Source organism: Bos mutus, chromosome 12 (genome assembly GCF_027580195.1).
Source record: "Bos mutus isolate GX-2022 chromosome 12, NWIPB_WYAK_1.1, whole genome shotgun sequence".
NCBI classification, from domain to species: domain Eukaryota; kingdom Metazoa; phylum Chordata; class Mammalia; order Artiodactyla; family Bovidae; genus Bos; species Bos mutus.
In genome coordinates this window covers 82107656-82125264 of record NC_091628.1, presented here as the reverse complement: position 1 = coordinate 82125264, position 17609 = coordinate 82107656, and the positions used below count along the sequence as shown (strand labels likewise).

Here is a 17609-nt window from a genome sequence, read left to right as displayed (position 1 = left end):
CCCATCTATTTCCCATGAAGTGGTGGGACTGGATGCCATGATCTTTGTTTTCTGAATGTTGAGCTTTAAGCCAACTTTTTCACTCTCCACTTTCACTTTCATCAAGAGGCTTTTGAGTTCCTCTTCACTTTCTGCCATAAGGGTGGTATCATCACCATATCTGGGGTTATTGATATTTCTCCTGGCAATCTTGATTCCATCTTGTGCTTCTTCCAGCCCAGCGTTTCTCATGATGTACTCTGCATATAAGTTAAATAAACAGGGTGACAATATACAGCCTTGACGAACTCCTTTTCCTATTTGGAACCAGTCTGTTGTTCCATGTCCAGTTCTAACTGTTGCTTCCTGACCTGCATACAAATTTCTCAAGAGGCAGATCAGGTGGTCTGGTATTCCCAGCTCTTGCAGAATTTCCCACAGTTTATTGTGATCCACACAGTCAAAAGTTTTGGCATAGTCAATAAAGCAGAAATAGATGCTTTTCTGGAACTCTCTTGCTTTTTTGATGATCCAGCAGATGTTGGCAATTTGATCTCTGGTTCCTCTGCGTTTTCTAAAACCAGCTTGAACATCAGGAAGTTCACGGTTCACATATTGCTGAAGCCTGGCTTGGAGAATTTTGAGCATTACTTTACTAGCATGTGAGATGAGTGCAATTGTGCGGTAGTTTGAGCATTCTTTGGCATTGCCTTTCTTTGGGATTGGAATGGAAACTAACCTTTTCCAGTCCTATGGCCACTGCTGAGTTTTCCAAATTTGCTGGCATATTGAGTGCAGCACTTTCACAGCATCATCTTTCAGGATTTGGAATAGCTCAACTGGAATTCCATCACCTCCACTAGCTTTGTTCGTAGTGATGCTTTCTGAGGCCCACTGGACTTCACATTCCAGGATGTCTAGGTTATTATAAAACATTGGATATAGTTCCCCGTGCTATATGGTAGATCCTTGTTGGTTGTCTATTTTATGTGTGTATATGCGAATCCCAAACTCCTAATTTACTCCCTTTCCGCCCCCACCCACCGTACTTTCCCCTCTGGTAACTCTAAGCTTGTTTTCCACATCTGTAAATCGATTTCTTTTTTGTAAATAAGGTCATTTATGTATATATTATACATATGTGTGTGTATATATTTTAGATTCCAGATATAAGCAGTGTCACGTGGTCTTTGTCTTTCTCTGACTTACTTCCCTTCGTATGTGCTCTCTGGGTCCAACCGTGTTGCTGCAAATGGCATAATTCCATTCGTTTCTATGACTGTGAATGACACGCCGTCATGTATATGTGCCACATTTTATCTGTCATCTGTTGAGGGACCTTTTAGGTGTCCATTGGGTGCTCCCACGTCTTGGCTATTGTGAATAGGGCTGCTGTGAACAGTAGAGTGCATGTTTGAATCTGGTTTTGAACTTGTTATTTGTCTTTCTAAAAATTAAGTGTACTGTAATTTGGCATATCATGCTGATATTGAAAGAAGTGAAAGCCGTCTCCGCGCTTTAGGACAAAGTGTAATGCCTGAAGTAGGTATTGTGGACATGCTGCTCTGCACGTGGACCGTCAGGCCTTGGTTTTCAACCCCAGTAATTCAGGGTTCACGGCAGTTTGAACTCTGTCAGGCTGAAGTTTGTTTTAACACAATGCTGTGGGAACAAGGTTTACAAAGAGAGCAAATAGAGCAAATAGTGAAAATAAAGTTATATGGGGAACGTTTACTCTCCTTAAGAAGAGAGACTTTTCCAACACTTTGGAAAGAATCATTCTTGATTCTTGCCCATTAAAAACAGACCTGGTAGGACCTCTATATGATAACCTCCCATCATTTAAAAAAAAAGCATATTATTCCAGAAATATTTTATGCATAGCCATTTAACACAAATGGTAGCATATACTAGATATTATGTTGTATCTTGTTTACTTAACACACCCTGAAGATTATTTTATATTGGTATGTACAGATCTGCCTCATTTTTTATTGGCAGGTAACATTTCATTTTATGGGGAACCTTTAATTACCTGTAAAGTTGTCCCTGTTGATAGACATTTATATTTCAAATGGTCTGCTGTTAGTAAACAATGCTGCAGAGAAGGTTCTTGAAGTCTCTTTGTGAGTACATCCGAAATACAAATCCCAGAGGTGGGGTCTGCAGTCAGAGGGTGTATTTCTTTTTCGTTTAGATGGATTTGTTGTACTAACTCATACATAGTTCTTACTTTATGCTTTTTCAAGTACTTTGTGGATATTAACTTGTTTAATCTTCAGAGCAACTCTTAGAAGTACTGTGGGTATCACATCTTTACAGATAAAGGAAACTGAGGTCATAGAGATGATGTAACCTGGCTAAGGGCCAGCTCCAGTGAGTGGTGAGCTAGGACTTGAACCCAGGCCATCTGAATCCAGAGAACCCTCTGAATCATTGGATTAACTGCCTGTTCCACTGAGCAACCACAGTCATGTCCAGTGTTCGCTTTTCCTAATCTGATCAGTGAGAAATGCTGCTGCTGCTGCTGCTAAGTCACTTCAGTCGTGTCCGACTCTGTGCGACCCCACCCCAGAGACGGCAGCCCACCAGGCTTCCCCGTCCCTGGGATTCTCCAGGCAAGAACACTGGAGTGGGTTGCCATTTCCTTCTCCAGTGAGAAATGGAAATTAGGGTTTCTTAATTATCACTTGTGTTTTCCTTACTGCTTTTTGAGGTTGGAGACATTTTCAGATGTTGACGAACCACTTGGACATTTTGGGGGGATCTGTCCACTGCTTGCCTGTCCTTTGTCCATTTTTCTGATTGCTGTATAGGAGAGCCTCTGCCTGTGGAGGAGATTAGCCCTCTGTCAAGGGTATTTAAACGCTTTGTCCTGCTCTGTACTTCGCCGTTCGGCTCTGCACTTCGTCAGCCTTTGCTTCTGTGGCATCTGGGGTCTAGGTCATGTTTGGAGAGAGCTTCTGCTCTCTGAGAGCATTTTTTAAAGTCTCATAACTTCTTCTAGAACTTTGTGGTTTATTTTTTTTTTTAATTTATGTTGGTTCAAAGAATAATGTAAGAGTCAAAGGTGGCTAGTTTCCATTTTTGCCCAATTTTCCTTTCCCTGGACTTTATAATTATCTAACTTTTCTTCCACTTCATTTTCCATATAGTTATATAATTCACTCCAAAATTCTCATCTCCTGCCTGAATCCCTCTTAGTTTATTCAAATTCATCAGATGCTCAGATAGTCCCTGTTTTATCCCCAGTCCTCAAGGGGATTTGTCTGGAGGTCTGAGTTGCTCCAGTCTGGCCTGGCTTTGCCCGCCATCTCCCCCTCGGTGACCCTGGCCATCCTCCTTACCTCTGTTACCTGGTGTAGGATCTCTGATGTTATCCTAGGAATCCACCCCCCACCCCCGCCCTGACTTCTCTTCCTGAAATTTGTTTTCTGGAGCCTGTCTTCTCAGTTTTACATCCTCCCCCTCATTTTGGTGGAACCCCTCCCTCAATGTGTGGGAAGAACTTGGAGGGTGGAAGATCTGGAAATTGGATGATGAGTTGAGAGGCTGTTTAGAAAGGAGTTTGGGACTTCGCTGGTGGTCCAGTGGTTAAGAATCTACCTGCCAATGCAGGGGACACGGGTTTGATCCCTGTTCTGGGAGAATTAAGATCCCACATGCCATGGGGCAACTAAACCTGCGTGCTGTAACTGCTAAGCACGCATGCCTAGAGCCAGTGCTCCATGACAACAAAAAGGAACTGCAATGAGAAGACACACAGCAACGAAGAATCAGCGCAGCCAAAAATAAATTAATGAATAGATATTAAAAAAACAAAAGTTAAAACTCCCAGGGCACAGTGGGCAGTGACTGAGTTCTCTCGCCCCGCCCCGCCACCTTCCTCCTTCCCTCCTGCTCCCTTCGTGGTATGGTGCAGGGCTGGCTAAGTCATCAGTGTGCCTGTTTCCACTGTGTGTTCACTGCTGGGTCAAATACTGTCCTGTGATTATTTCCTTCAGAAACTTTGTTTTCTCTGGAGATAATTCAGTTCTTAAAAATTGGCCTGATTTGCAGTATACCCATAGCTAACTTCTATCAAATAATTTCAACAGACCTGCCAGTTTTCTTTCATCTAATTTCCCCCAAACTTTAAAAGCACATCATGTAACCATTCAGTTTCCCCATCTTTTCCCCTGGTGCACACTGTCTGGGGCCCCCACTTTCAGCTCTTGAGCAGATAGCTTGTACTTGAGGCCTAGTACACAGCGATCATTCAGGGACTTTCCTTCACTGTATTTCTTTTCTGGACCCACAGTTTTCTGGGTTACACATCTTCTAATTTCATGATTTACTCCATTGTTTGATAGAACACATACTCAAGTAGCTTTCTCAGAAAGGTGAAAGGTAGCTAAATTCCTTTTGAGCCTTTATATCTAAAAATGTCTCTAATGTCTGCTTAGATTTGCTTGATAATTTTACCACATGTAGAATTAAAAACTGAAGATACTTTCTCTGACATTTTAAAAACATTGCTCTGTTGTCTTCTAACATTTTTTGTTATGTGATTTAACTTTTTTCTTCTGTGAAACACTTTGGGATCTTCACTTCCCATATTTTAAAGTTTCACAATTTTTGGCATAAATCTCAGTGGGTCCTTTCAAAAATTATGCTGGGCATTTGTTTTTTGTATGGAAACCTTGTCTATCAGTCTGGGACACTTCTAGAATTAAATTTTTTTTTTCTTTTAATTCTGTCTTTCTGTAATTCCTATGTTTTGAGGATTAGGCCTTTCAGAAGATGCCCTACTTATCTTTTAAAATTTTCCATGTATTTATTTTTTGCTCTCTATGAAATTTCCTCTAATTAACAAATTTAATTATCCATATGATTAATTTCTAAGAGCTATTTTTCTCATAGCATCTCTTTATTTGTTAAGTTTCCTCTACCCCCTGTAATGTCTGCGTATTTTCACCAGGCTTTTTCCCTTCTCTGTGTTTTGGTCCTGCTTTCACTTCATAGGCTTTCTGTAAAGGTTTGCTCAGCCTTGGCTGTTACTAAGCGCGTGTTAAAAGTAAGATACAAAAAATCAGACCTGATTCTCTGTGCATGTGACAGGCTTGCCAATTGTTGATGTTTCTTTAAAGTGATGAAGCAGCAGCTGGTCTTCTCAAACGTTAGTATGTGTGTTCATTCAGGTTCTGCAGAGAAAAATTCCACCAGCCTTGTCTGGGATAAGCCTGGGCTGGGATAAGCTCCGAGTATTCTGGAAACATCTGGAAGCAGAATGGAGGGAGGGGGATGTGGATCCCATGGGGTAGTCAGTAGACTCTCCCTTATTCCCACCATCTCTTTCTGAGTTTTCAGCCCTGAATCACATCACTTTGTCACTGTGCCATCTGTCATCTCTGATCTCCTTGGTTCAGTTTGTTTGGATAATAAGCCTCTTAGCTGGCGCTTGGGCAGATAGGAGGAGGGGACTGGGAGCCCCAAGGTCCATCCTCTGTATTGGACCATCACCCTCTGTTCCACCCCATCGCCCACCTTCCCTTCAGCGGGAGCCTCCCAGACTCAAGAGTGGAGAAGCGTAGGACAGGCCTGCTGGTTGGACCCTCTCTGAGCATCATTTATGATGGAAATCACCAGCTACAGTCTGCTTTCCATCCAAGTGTCAGTTGAATGTTTCGTCTGTTCTCCTCTCAGCTGCTGTATTTTTTGTCCTTTTAAAAAGCTACGTTTACTATCCTTTCAGTCGGGTTTTTGGTGGGAGACGTGTTGCTGGCATGTGGTTTATCTGCCATGTTCAGCTCAAAAGTTTATTTTATTTTGTCAAGGTGCAATGTAAAATGGTAAAAAATTACTGTAGAAGCAATAATACATGAGACCAAAATGGTTCCAAAAATTGCAGAATTTTCATTTTCCAAGGGTGCAGATTCAGCCTGATTTATGGATCAGTCTAAGAATGTCAATGATTTGTTATGATCTAGGTTTGCCATTCAAACATACACATGCCCCTGTTTGTACCAGCACACACCTTCCCATTTTTCTGTCTCAGTTTTCTCACCATCACACAGAAAATCAGTCCGTGTGAGAGTTTTTTTTTTTTTAATTGTTTGACTACAGATGTTTTCGCTCTCCCTGTGGGTGTTTGCCAGCTTCACACCAGGTTAGCAGTTCTCTCCTGGATGAAACAGAGACTTGTCACTGTTGATAGCTCCCAGACATGCAAGAGTATGAGAGTCCTAGTTCTGATTAGCCAGAAATGAGACGTTTCTAAGTTGGAATCCAGCTACTGAGTTAATTTTGGCCGCCGAGGGAGATCTCGGTGACCCCAGGGAGGAAGTGCTGGGAAGGAGAGAGAAACTGGCAGAATCAACACAGCTCCGAAAATAGGGTGTCATGGGGGTGGGCATGGGGGATGGGAATGGTCTCAGGCTCCTTGGAGCAGTTATGTGACCCCCTCGGAATTTCCCCATGACCTCACCTCCGGGGGGGCGGTGGTTGGGGGTAGCCAAAAGAACCAGGATTGCCTCTGGCAAAGCGCCCTTAACCACCCAGCTCCTTAAAGTTCAACATAAAGGAGCCGAGAAAAATTACCTGTGAGTGCTTCACCTGCGCACTTCCTGGTTGTTTTTTTAGACATTGGGCAAGCATGATCGTTCCCATGTTTATTTTTTGGGACGTGGAGAAGCTGGAAAGAGGAGGAAGTGAGCTCATAACCAGCTTTTGGACAGTGCTGACTTGTGCATTTCTTTGTACAGTATTGTGCCAGGCTCTTGACATTCGTTTAAAGCAAAAAAAAAAAAAAAAAAAACTTTCTCCTTGAACATCTGTGCAAAATCAGAGAGGGTGGAGTTTAGAGCTCGGTGAGAGCTTGGGGTAATTGAGCACATTTCTGAGAGCTGGGGTGAGAGACAGCAAACCCCTCTATTGTGTTGCGTTGGCAACAACCCCGTAGCAAAGGCAGGCCGACAAAACGTGCCAAGAAGAGGCATTCAGAGTGCTGCATAATCACATTTTGAAAAATGTGCAGCCGATAAGTGGGGGAAATAACGCATTCTGGTTGCTTCATAAATAAAAATGGTTAAGGATGGCTGTCAGGCTCATGGTTTGAGCTCCGACGGCGTTGGGTACACACATATCAAAAAAAAAAAAAAAGCAAACCCAGTTTGCTCAATCGGTTTGGCTTACAGCCCCTTTCAAATTTAGCATCGTTTCATTGCATTTTAGTCGTCTTCGTAGCTGTAAGCCAGGAAATCTCCTGCTTAATTAGGTCATTTGTTCCTGAGTTCTGTCCTTGCAAAGCAGGAGAGGAATTTTTATGGGCAGTTGGCATAAACAGAGAAGTCAATGGCAGATCGTTCCAGGGCTCGCCTTCCATTTCAGGTGGTACTTAGGCAAATTCTTGAGAAGGAATGTTGTATATTTTAGGATATCCATCAACCTGGGTGAAACGTCTTCAGGTTTTCATTTTCATTTACCCTGGGATTTTGCCTCTCAACCTGGAGTCTTTGGACCCCTAAGGGGTTTGTAACCCTGGAATGCATTCCTGTGAGCTATTTTCAGGATTTCTGCAAGATTGTAACCAGAATCCCACAGTTGGGGGGACTATGGGTGGATGTAGGAGGGGGTACCTCTCCTGAAAATTCAGGAAAGCATCCAAGCCTGTTTAGCTTGGCCAGAGCCTTCTCACCTAGGTGTGATCAGAGGCTCCATTGACCATTCATTACATGTGCCTTTAGTCAGTGAAAGAAGCAGAGTTAGTTTTTATTGTATTTAGTTGCTTTGAGCCACTTTAGCTGCATGCAACAAATTCTGATAAATTCTCTTTTCATTTTTATTGTTACAAATATTTGCTAGTTTTTCTTGTTATGGCTTCTTAGATATGCCCATCATTTAAAAGTGGACATTTAATTTCCAGTTACATGGGGTTCTTAAAGTATCTTTGATATTAAGTTCTCATTTTGATATTTTTTATTTAAATGTTTTCTTTGCAATCACCCTCTGTTTTTTCAGTCTTTTAACTATTGAGGCTTTCAATGGCTAGGTCAAAGATCTCTTTTGGTAAATGTCACACTGCACTTGAAAATATGTGGATTATTTTCAAATATTATTTTGATATTGATTTCTAACATAATTCCATGGTGATAAGAAAACAGACTCTGTATGATTTTAATACCTTTAGACCTTGAAATTTTTGCATGTTTTATGTCCCTGGATGTGTTCTAGTGTCTCCTGGTTTACAGTTTATGGGAACTTGAGTAGAATTTTTATCTTACTGTTGTGTGAAAATTGTATAAGTCATATTGAACTAGTTCATGGTGCTTTTCAGGTCTACTGTATCCTTCTACTTTTCTGTATATTCATTCTATTAAATTTTGAGAGTTTGGTATGAAAACTCCAAGTAAAAATCTTAATTTATCTATTTGAAAAATAATTGTATCATATAGTGGAAATATATGTAACCTTATTCTGTATTTTCCAAGTCGCCTGTAAATGTGTTACCATACTTTCATAATTTAAAAAAAAAGAAAAAAAAAATTTTTTTTTAAAGTAGAGTTTCTGTATCCTGGCAGATCTGCTTTTTGGACCAAGGGATTAGGGTGTGATGTGGTGGGCTTTAAAAACCCCATGTACTGGTAAATTAAATGTCCACCTTAATTTAAATGTCCCTTTTAGTGAAGGGGGTCGCCCCCTCCAATCCAGAGAGAATAATGGGTCGTGACCCCAGCCCCTGCACCCTCCCCCACTTGCTGTGACAAAGATGGTGCCTGTCCTGTTGCAGTTGTTGAACCGGAAGCTAGGGATTCGCCACAGCCCTGATCTTGGAGTTTGGTGTTGGGAAAGACTCAGCCACCTGCGGACCCGTGCATCCAGGACTCAAGACCAGGCTTGCTTCTTTCCAATTACAGAATGTTTGTTTCAGACCTTAAAAATACACAGAGTAGAGACAAGGAAATTGACCGAAATATGGTCAACTTTTGTTTACCAGTCTTAAACAGGTCAACCAAAGTATCAATCAACCAAAGTATCAAATTTAGCAACGGTTTGCGGAGATGGCCTTTCTGCTCTAATTTTGCAAATGAATCACTGATGAGACATTCCAGTATTTTAAAGTAGAGGAATATATCTTTAAAATACATATTTGTATGTATAAATATGTCCATATATTAGTGTTTATCTGGAATGTTCTCAAAGGTTGATGGCTTGAAGCACCTGAGAAAGTTCCAGGTTGTATAGCTGAGTCTAGCACGCTTCAGAAATTCTCAAACACATGTGAAGTGTGTGGCAGGAACTCTGGTCAGAGTTGCAGGGAGATCCTGGAGCAGCAGCTTAGAATTTCTGCTTATCGCTGCCTGAAAGTTTCCTATTTCTTCTTTTGTGCAGATTCCAAATGTTTTTGGAAGGCTTGAAAGTGAATAAAATAACCCTTTGACAGAACTGACAGAAACTGAGGGATGAGGGGAGGAGCGGACTGGTGAGTCATTGTGCAGAAGCATTGTGCTGTTAACTTTGGCAAAGACAATTCTCAGAGAATGCTCTGCAAAATGACCCACTTTTATAGAGCACTTGAACTGTCTGCTTTGTCTCCTGTCTGATCGTCACTTTCCCTCCTTGAATAATAATAACCAACACTTTTAGAGTGCTTGCTATATGTCAGGCATGCTTCTAAGCACGCTACAATGTTAATTTGTTTTCTCAAACCAGTATTGAAGGGTAGATATTGTCGCCCAGGAGGAAACTGAGACACAGAGAGGTCAAGCAACATTCCCAGAGTCACACAGCCGGTAATCTGTCGAGCTGTGATTTGAAACCAGGGTGGCCACTGATCTACCTCTGATTGGAACCTGGGTCGGTGGATGAGTGAGTGGGTGTGGTTAAAGTCAGGCTGAGGGTGTTGCTGAAGATTTCTGTAGCAAGTGTTTGAGTAGCAGATGGCTGGGCAGTTGAATGTAGTTAATTTTTGCTAATCAACCAGTCTTTACTGGGGACCTGCTTTGTGGGCCATTCAAAAACAGGAAGAGTAAGACATGGTTTCCATCTTCAAGGAATTCACAGCCAAAGTTGAGATATGAGTTAGTTTCTCTGAAAATTTATATACTTCCCCACAGAGTCCCTGTAAATAACTCAGTTGGCATGGTTGTGTTTACCTTGGGAGAGGAATAAGTTGCCATCTTAAGTTAGAGATGGAAATCTCCCCAGAAGAGGCAGATTTTTCAGCTGGCTTCTCCTCCTACTTTGTAAACAGACTGGTCTTTCTCATTTAAAAAAATAGTGAACAGCAAAGTTTCTTTCCCAGACCTTCCCCTCTGACCTATTTCTCACTCTCAGATGAATTTCTTGCAAGGCTCTTCTTCATTTGCCTTTCAGCTCCCTCACCTAGTGCTCCTTTTTCAACACATTCTGATAGTTTCCTGTGGAAGTCCTTGCAATAGGTTATTCTGAAACACACACTTTTAAAAGATTTAAAAGTAATATGTGCTCAGGACAGAAAATAAAAAACACACATGCAAAGAAATACAAAGAAAAAGTAAGATACAAACTAATTTCTAATACCTAGAGGTGATCGGATTCAAATATTTTAACTCTTTATTTTTCTCATGTTTATCTTACACATTTTAAAATAATTTGTTTATATGATTTTGTGTGATTATAATTCTTAATTATTCACCGGATGTAATCATAAAGTAGTTATATAATTTCTTGACTTCTTTTTTCAGATTTAGGTTTATCACTTTACCAGCTAGTTTGAAAGATGAGCTGAAACTCACTTGCAGAGTCTCCCGCGACACCTCCAGTGTGGGATGTGTGAAGATGCTGTGTGTGGGTTTCTCTCTCTGGGTACCAGAGCCTCTCTGATTAGAGCCAATGAGATGAATGAGCTTCCAGTGAATGAGCTTTCAATGTAAAGACCTGTTGATCATTTGTCAGTTTTCTTTTAGGGTGGTAACTCTAGATCTTTCTTTGTTTGATTTGTTCCCATTTTTCATGTTGGAAGTTTTCCTAAAATATCTGGTAGCCTCAGGCTGTTTATATGTAAGAGTGAAACACTTCAACAGGAGCTGGCAGAAAACTGAAGATGTTGATAGGGCTTGTACGCTGATGGATTGGAACCTGTTTTTTTTTTTTTCCTTGGGGACCTCCAGGTTCAGTCTCCACAGGTGGGAAATGCCCTGCCTCTGCCGGGGGTGGGAGATCTTCTAAATTTCAGCCGGAACTCCTGTGTTCACCCCTTCTGGTTTCATGGTGTCTGATGCCTACAGATCCTGAGCTTTTCAGGGTTTATCTTAGAATTTGGTGAGCTGCTTCTTGTCATCTTCCTTTTCAGGCATAGATTCAACTTTCTTCTACGTCAGTTAACATTCTTGAGTTCACTTTCTTTTAAAATGTTTCTGCTTAAATCTTCTTATTCCCTTCTGTCTGTTTCTTCTGACTCCTTTTGTGGGACCTCACCTTTTTAATTTGATTACCACCATTGAAGTGGTAGGGGGGCGGGGTTGATTAGCGAGGAAATAGACATGAGTGCCTGAATATAATCTGTATTGTTTAACCAGGAATGCTCAAGGGCTCTCTTTACTTGCGGAGACACTTAGTATTCTTTTGTAATATGCATGTTGATGCCTGCATAGTGATCACCTGTATGATTCTACTATGCTTTATTGTACCAGTCCTCTGTTGTTAGACATTGTATTGCTTATTTTTGATAGAAGTGATGCTTCATTTAGTGTTTTTATTTATATATTTTTTCCATATGATTGTTTTCTTCCATTAGATTCCTGAAAATAGAATTACTGTGTTAAAATATATAAGCATTTTAAGGACTCTTGAATACTTCTTTCTGGTTTGTTTTCTAAGAGCTGTGTCAGTTTCTGCAACCACCAGACAGGAATGAGTGTATCCTTTTCATTGTAGATCAGACTTCTCCCTGCTGCTGTAGGCACAGACACTCCTACTGAATGAAACAAAGTTAACTCCAGGAATTCTGCCAGCCCACCTGCTGTGAAGGTAGGGATCTAAGGTCACTTCCTGGCTGGGTGCTCTTGGACGGATTACTTAACTTCTCTGGGTTTCAGTTTTTTCACCTATGAAAGGGAGATCTTAGGAACAATAAGAAATGGAGAGACTAACATTTAGGTTTTTGCCTGCCTGGCAGGCATGGAGAAGATCAAGACCAATAAACTTACTCTTTTAGGTAGTAATGATAAGATATCCTTTGCTGTTGAAAATTAACTCGTTGTAGGGCAGTGGTATGTAGTTTTGTTCCTTCGCCCAGTCGTGTCTGACTCTTTGCAACCCCACGGACTGTAGGACCCCAGGCCTCCCTGTCCCTCACCATCTCCTGAAGTTTGTCCAGGTGCACGTCCATTGCATCGATGGGCCATCCAGCCGTCTCATCTTCTGACGCCCTCTTCTCCTTTTGCCTTCAGTCTTTCCCGGCATCAGGGACTTTTCCAGTGAGTTGGCTGTTCGCATCAGATGACCAAAATACTGGAGCTTCAGCTTCAGCATCAGTCCTTCCAACTTTCTTGTTACAGAAGGTCAAATAATACAAAATAGTACAAAGGACAAATATATTAAAAAAAAGTACCCCAAGTTTCACTATTTAGAAATTGTATTGACATTTTGTAAATTCTATCTGGAAGGTGTTACCGGCCAAATGAGAAGGATGGCTGGAATCTTATCATACGTGTTATTTACATAAAGGTGTAAAATAAAACTGACCTTAAAACAAAGGAAAGGAAATTTAAGCAAGACTGAAAGAGTTGCTGACTTCCTCACCAAGACAGAGATTAGAGGTATCTTTAAGAAACTATATTTATAAGAAAAGATGTTGGGATTAGAACAATTTCTTATAAACTATTTATTGCAAATGGAGACATGTTGACTCCTCTTCTGAAAGTAAAATATTAGCACTGATCTTATGTCCCCCCTCTCCCCAGTTCCATTTTTTTTTTTATCAGTTATGAATTTTAAAATGGAAAATATTGTAGCATTTGTTTTCTGCTCTAAAACCACACTTTCCATAGCTCTTTTCCCTTAGTCCGTTTTTCCCACAGATTCAGGCCTTATCACCAGTCTCCCACCTGTGATTTTGCCATTCTTGAGATTTTAAAAAAACTTTGTGATTCATTCTAGTTTGGCTGCATTTCATCATCAGGTTGAAGTCCTCATGGATACTGTGTTCTGAACTGCTTCAGAATGGCTGGTTCCTCCAGTAATATGTGAAAGACAGTTTGAGGGTTGAGTTCTGAGATCACCCTTTCTTGACCTTGGAATTGCAAACATTACTCTCCCTTCTTTTTTAGCATTGGGTATTTGTGGAGGGGAAGGCTGAGGCCAGGTTAATGTTTTTCTCTCTTGCCCATGACTGACTAGTTTTTTCCATTGGACATGCCCATTGGGTTCTCATTTCTTTTGGAATTTAAGCCTCTCTGAGCATTGGCAATTTCATGTCACTTTCCTGGGACTTCCTGTACCACAGTATCTGCAGCGTCAGGTCTGTCTTCTTTTATTTTATTTTTTTTAATTTTTAAATTAATTTATTTATTTTTGGCTGTGCTATGTCTTCCTTGCTATGTGTGCAGGCTTCCTGTAGTTGCAGCTAGCGGGGGCTACTGTTCCTTGCGGTGTGGGGGCTTCTCACTGGAGTGGCTTCTTTTGTTGAGAAGCACAATTTCTAGAGCAGGGGCTCAGTAGTTGTGGCACACGGGCCTAGTTACTCCGAGGCATGTGGGATCTTCCTGGACCAGGGATCGAACCGGTGTCCCCTGCATTGGCAGGCAGATTCTTATCCACTAGGCCGCTAGGGAAGTCCCAGGTCAGTCTTCTTATCAGAAAGTTTTTCATGGTTAGACCTTTTAACACCTTGTATGTAGTTTGGATTGTCTTCACTTTTCAAGACCTGTAGTTGTTGTGTTGTGTACCCTTGTCTTCCACATCCCTGTCTGTTTTTGCAGTCATTTATGCGATGATTGTTTCTTCCTACTTCGAGTCATTTCCTCAAGTTTGCTTCCCGTGTGTCTTTGTGTTTTCAGGGGCTTACTGTCTGTTTTATTGGTGCAGCTATGTGGCTTCATTCTAGAATCTTTTCATTCATTTTTTATTCTGGCTGTGTTTGGTCTTCGTTGCAGCACGCATGCTTCTCTAGTTAGTGCTCGGGCTCCCTGTGCTGTGCAGGCTCGGTTGCCCTGCACCATGTGGGATCTTAGTTCTCTGACCAGGGATTGAACCCTTGTCCCCTGCATTGGAAGGCGAATTCTTAACCACTGGGTCACCAGAGAAGTCCCCTATAATTTTTTTTTAAACTCCATTCTTTAGAAGAAATGTTAAGATGTCTCACTATGATATTTTATGTATATATCTTTTCCCTTATATTTTTTTCTGATTTTTGCTTTATGTATCTGTTTCTTTGCTTTTAGGTGTCTAATAATTTATGATGTGTATCTTCTTTGTGAATTGTACTTTTTATCATTAAAAAATATTCATCTTTGTTTCATGTAAAAATAAATTAATAGACTCCATTTCTTCAGCTTTATCAGGCCATTTAAAATCTCTTAGATTGCTAAGTCACTTTAGTCATGTCTGACTTTCTGTGACCCTGTGACCACAGGTGGCCAGGTTCCTCTTGTCCATGGGATTCTCCAGACAAGAATACTGGCGTGGGTTGCCATTTCCATCTCTAGGGGAGCTTCCTGACCCAGGGATTGTACCCACATCTCTTAGATTATCCTGCACTGGCGGGTGAATTCTTTACCACTAGCACCAAAACTCCATCTCTTCAGCCTTATCAGTCCATTTAAAATCTCTTAGATAAATGATAACCAATTCTTACCTCGTCTCTGAGCCTCTTTATTTTTTAGAGAGGCAGTTTTACCTTGAGTAGTTTGGAGACAAGGGAGAACTGTTTTTTCCCCTGACCTCTGAGTCTGTTACCTTTGTTGATTTCTGTGACCAGCTTCCTGGGCACGTGATCCGTACATTTGCTCAGGGCCCTACGCTTAGATCACACGCCGCCATCGCTGTCTTGAAATTCCCAATAATTCCTGAACAAAGGGGTCCTGTGTTTTCCTAATGTAGCCCTGCTCCTGGTAATTGTTTTTACTTGTGCTTATTATTATCTGTCTCCTGCTTGCATTCCTGCTCCCTGTGTACTCATATTTGAATGAGGCTGAGCTATTTGGTAACAGGGCTGATGTGTAGGAGATGTTAAAGGTCGGAAGGCTGGGGTGGGAAGGACAACGAAACATCTGCTCGTGTGCGTTTCATCCACTGCCCTTTTTCCCATTCTCTTATTTCTTATACCCTGAAAAGGATCTTCCTGCAGGGTTTTTTATTATTATTTATTTTTGGCTGTGCTGGGTCTTCACTGCTGTGAGTGCTTTCTCTAGTTGTGGTGAATGTGGGCTTCTCTCTAGAGTGGTGCCCTGGCTTCTCACTGCAGTGGCTTCCCTAGTTGCAGCACACGGGCTCAGTAGTTGCGGTTCTCGGGCTCTAGAGCACAAGCTCAGTAATTGTGGTACATAGCTTAGGTGCTCTGTGGCATGTGGGATCTTCCCAGACCAGGAGTCTAACCTGTGTCTCCTGCATTGGCAGGCAGATTCTTTACCACTGAGCCACCAAGGAAGCCCCTTCCTTCCCTTTTAAAAATTTTAACATGTCATTTTAAAGGTTCAGGCTATAATAAGGGTATGGGAGACTATTTGATCAATGGAAAATTATTCACACTAGATTTACATTTAAAAGCAGTTTATAAAACAGGGTGTGTGGTGTGATCCTGTTTTTGCTTCTTAGAAAAGTATGGACTGGTGCATTAAAAAATATTTGAAGGAAAAAAGATACTAAAATGTTATTTCCTAGATTTGTAAAGATCAGGCTGCTCTTCCCTGTGATGGCTGTGGGTAGGAAGGCTCTGGGGCCTTTAGAATATCTCAGTACTAATAAGACCTCCGAATTTTTGAGAAACTCATCTTTCTCAAAGATTGTTTCAGTTATTGAGCCTCCTCTGCTTTTGTGGATTCAAGTAAAATTCATTTTATGTTTTTGGCTAATAGTTGGTGATCTTTCAATTTATGACTAATTTTTAAGGTACATAATTTTTTGATGAGGTGCTTTGGATGGGGAAGAACTATTTAATGATCAGCTGTCTTGAAAAGCAAAAACAAGAACAGCACTCTGGTTCAGAGCATTCACTGATTCCTGTGGTGTATGTATGTCCACCGTGGCCAATTTCAGGCTACCAGAGAGACATGATTGAACACAGGATTAGAAACGGCCATGCACTGGTGGGAGTGTTCTGTAATATTGTCACTAGGCAGATATCATAGGCAAAATTAACCTGAAGAGCATAGATCGTAGTAAAAATCCAGGGAAATAATTAGGAAGTTGAGTCAAAAATATTTTAATCTGGGCAGTTGGATGGATACCACGTGGAGCTGGAGATTATATTTGCAAAAGCCATTTGACTGTTGAAATAATCTCATGGAGAGGTTTGATGGAGAAATGGAAAGTTAGTTCTCTTATTCCCATTTTCCTCTTATTGATGTAATTAATTTCCATGACCAGAGTTTGGGTCAAGTTTTGTCCATCGATTTTTTACCTTTATTTAAATCCTGCTGTTTAATATAGCATACAATACATGTGTTGAATATTCTTTAGGGAGCTCATCCAATCATTAAGACAGTCAGCTGTGACTTGAGAAAAATAAAATACAAAACTTGAGGGGGAAAGTGTTCAGATGTGGTCTTTTGAGCCATGAAAACAAATACCTCAAGCTCTGAAGTTCTTTCCAATGAGCGTAGTGTGTGTTCTAGTGAACGTGAGTTGGTGGTATTACCAGCTTGAACTTGGCCATTGGTCATCCTTCATGGCCTGTGGACTCTTCTGGTGAGACTTTCACATTTTGGCAGGACCCCTGAGGGCAGGGACCTTATTTCATTCCTGAATGTTTAGAACAGTTCTTGCAAGAAAGAAGACCCAATAAAGACTTGTTGAATGAAAGGAGTTCCAAGATACCAAGGTGAGGGCATGAGATGTGAAAGGCTTATGGTGACGCCCTAATGCCTTGACTATGCCTGAACTGGCCAAGTTTACTTGAGCGTTTGTTGCAGCCCTGACTGTGAACTTGAGGGCAGTGAAGGCTGAACTGGTCCTTTGAAGACCACCTCACCGCACTGCTGCACACCCCCCTCCTCCCGCTGCAACTACTTCCTAGAGATGAGTTTCTAAGCAGTCTTCCTTCAGAACTGTTTGTAGTGTCAGATAGGAGTGCTTGTCCTGGCTTTCCAAGGTACAAGTGGGTTCAACTTTAGTTGACATTAACCTTGTGTGTGGTTAGGGAAAAGCATTGGCTTCTTCAACATTGGGGGTTTCTTTGGCGGCTCAAACAGGAGAGAATCTGCCTACAGTGCAGGAGACTCAGGTTTGATCCCTGGATGGGGAACATCTCCTGGAGAAGGGAGGAATGGCTACCCCCTCCAGTATTCTGGTCTATGAAATCCCATGGGCAGAGTAATCTGGCAGGCTACACTCCATAGGATCCCAAAGAGTCTGACATGACTGAGCCACTAACACTTCATCAGGAAACCAACCCTACATCAATCCTAAAGGAAATCAACCCTGACTGAATATTCATTGGAAGGACTGATGCT

The 17609-nt window shown here is 41.4% G+C and overlaps 1 protein-coding gene across 2 annotated transcripts in view; it reads left to right on the top strand.

Annotated features, from left to right (window-relative positions):
- Positions 1-17609, top strand: part of FARP1 (FERM, ARH/RhoGEF and pleckstrin domain protein 1) — a 314477-nt gene that overhangs the window by 22229 nt on the left and 274639 nt on the right. Inside the window, exon 2 of one of the 2 annotated variants that reach the window (XM_070380803.1) lies at positions 11875-11967. The exons of the other annotated variant lie outside the window; for it this stretch is intronic. The gene's annotated coding sequence lies outside the window, so the exon portion shown is untranslated. The remainder of the gene's footprint in view (positions 1-11874; positions 11968-17609) is intronic. 2 annotated transcript variants of the gene reach the window in all.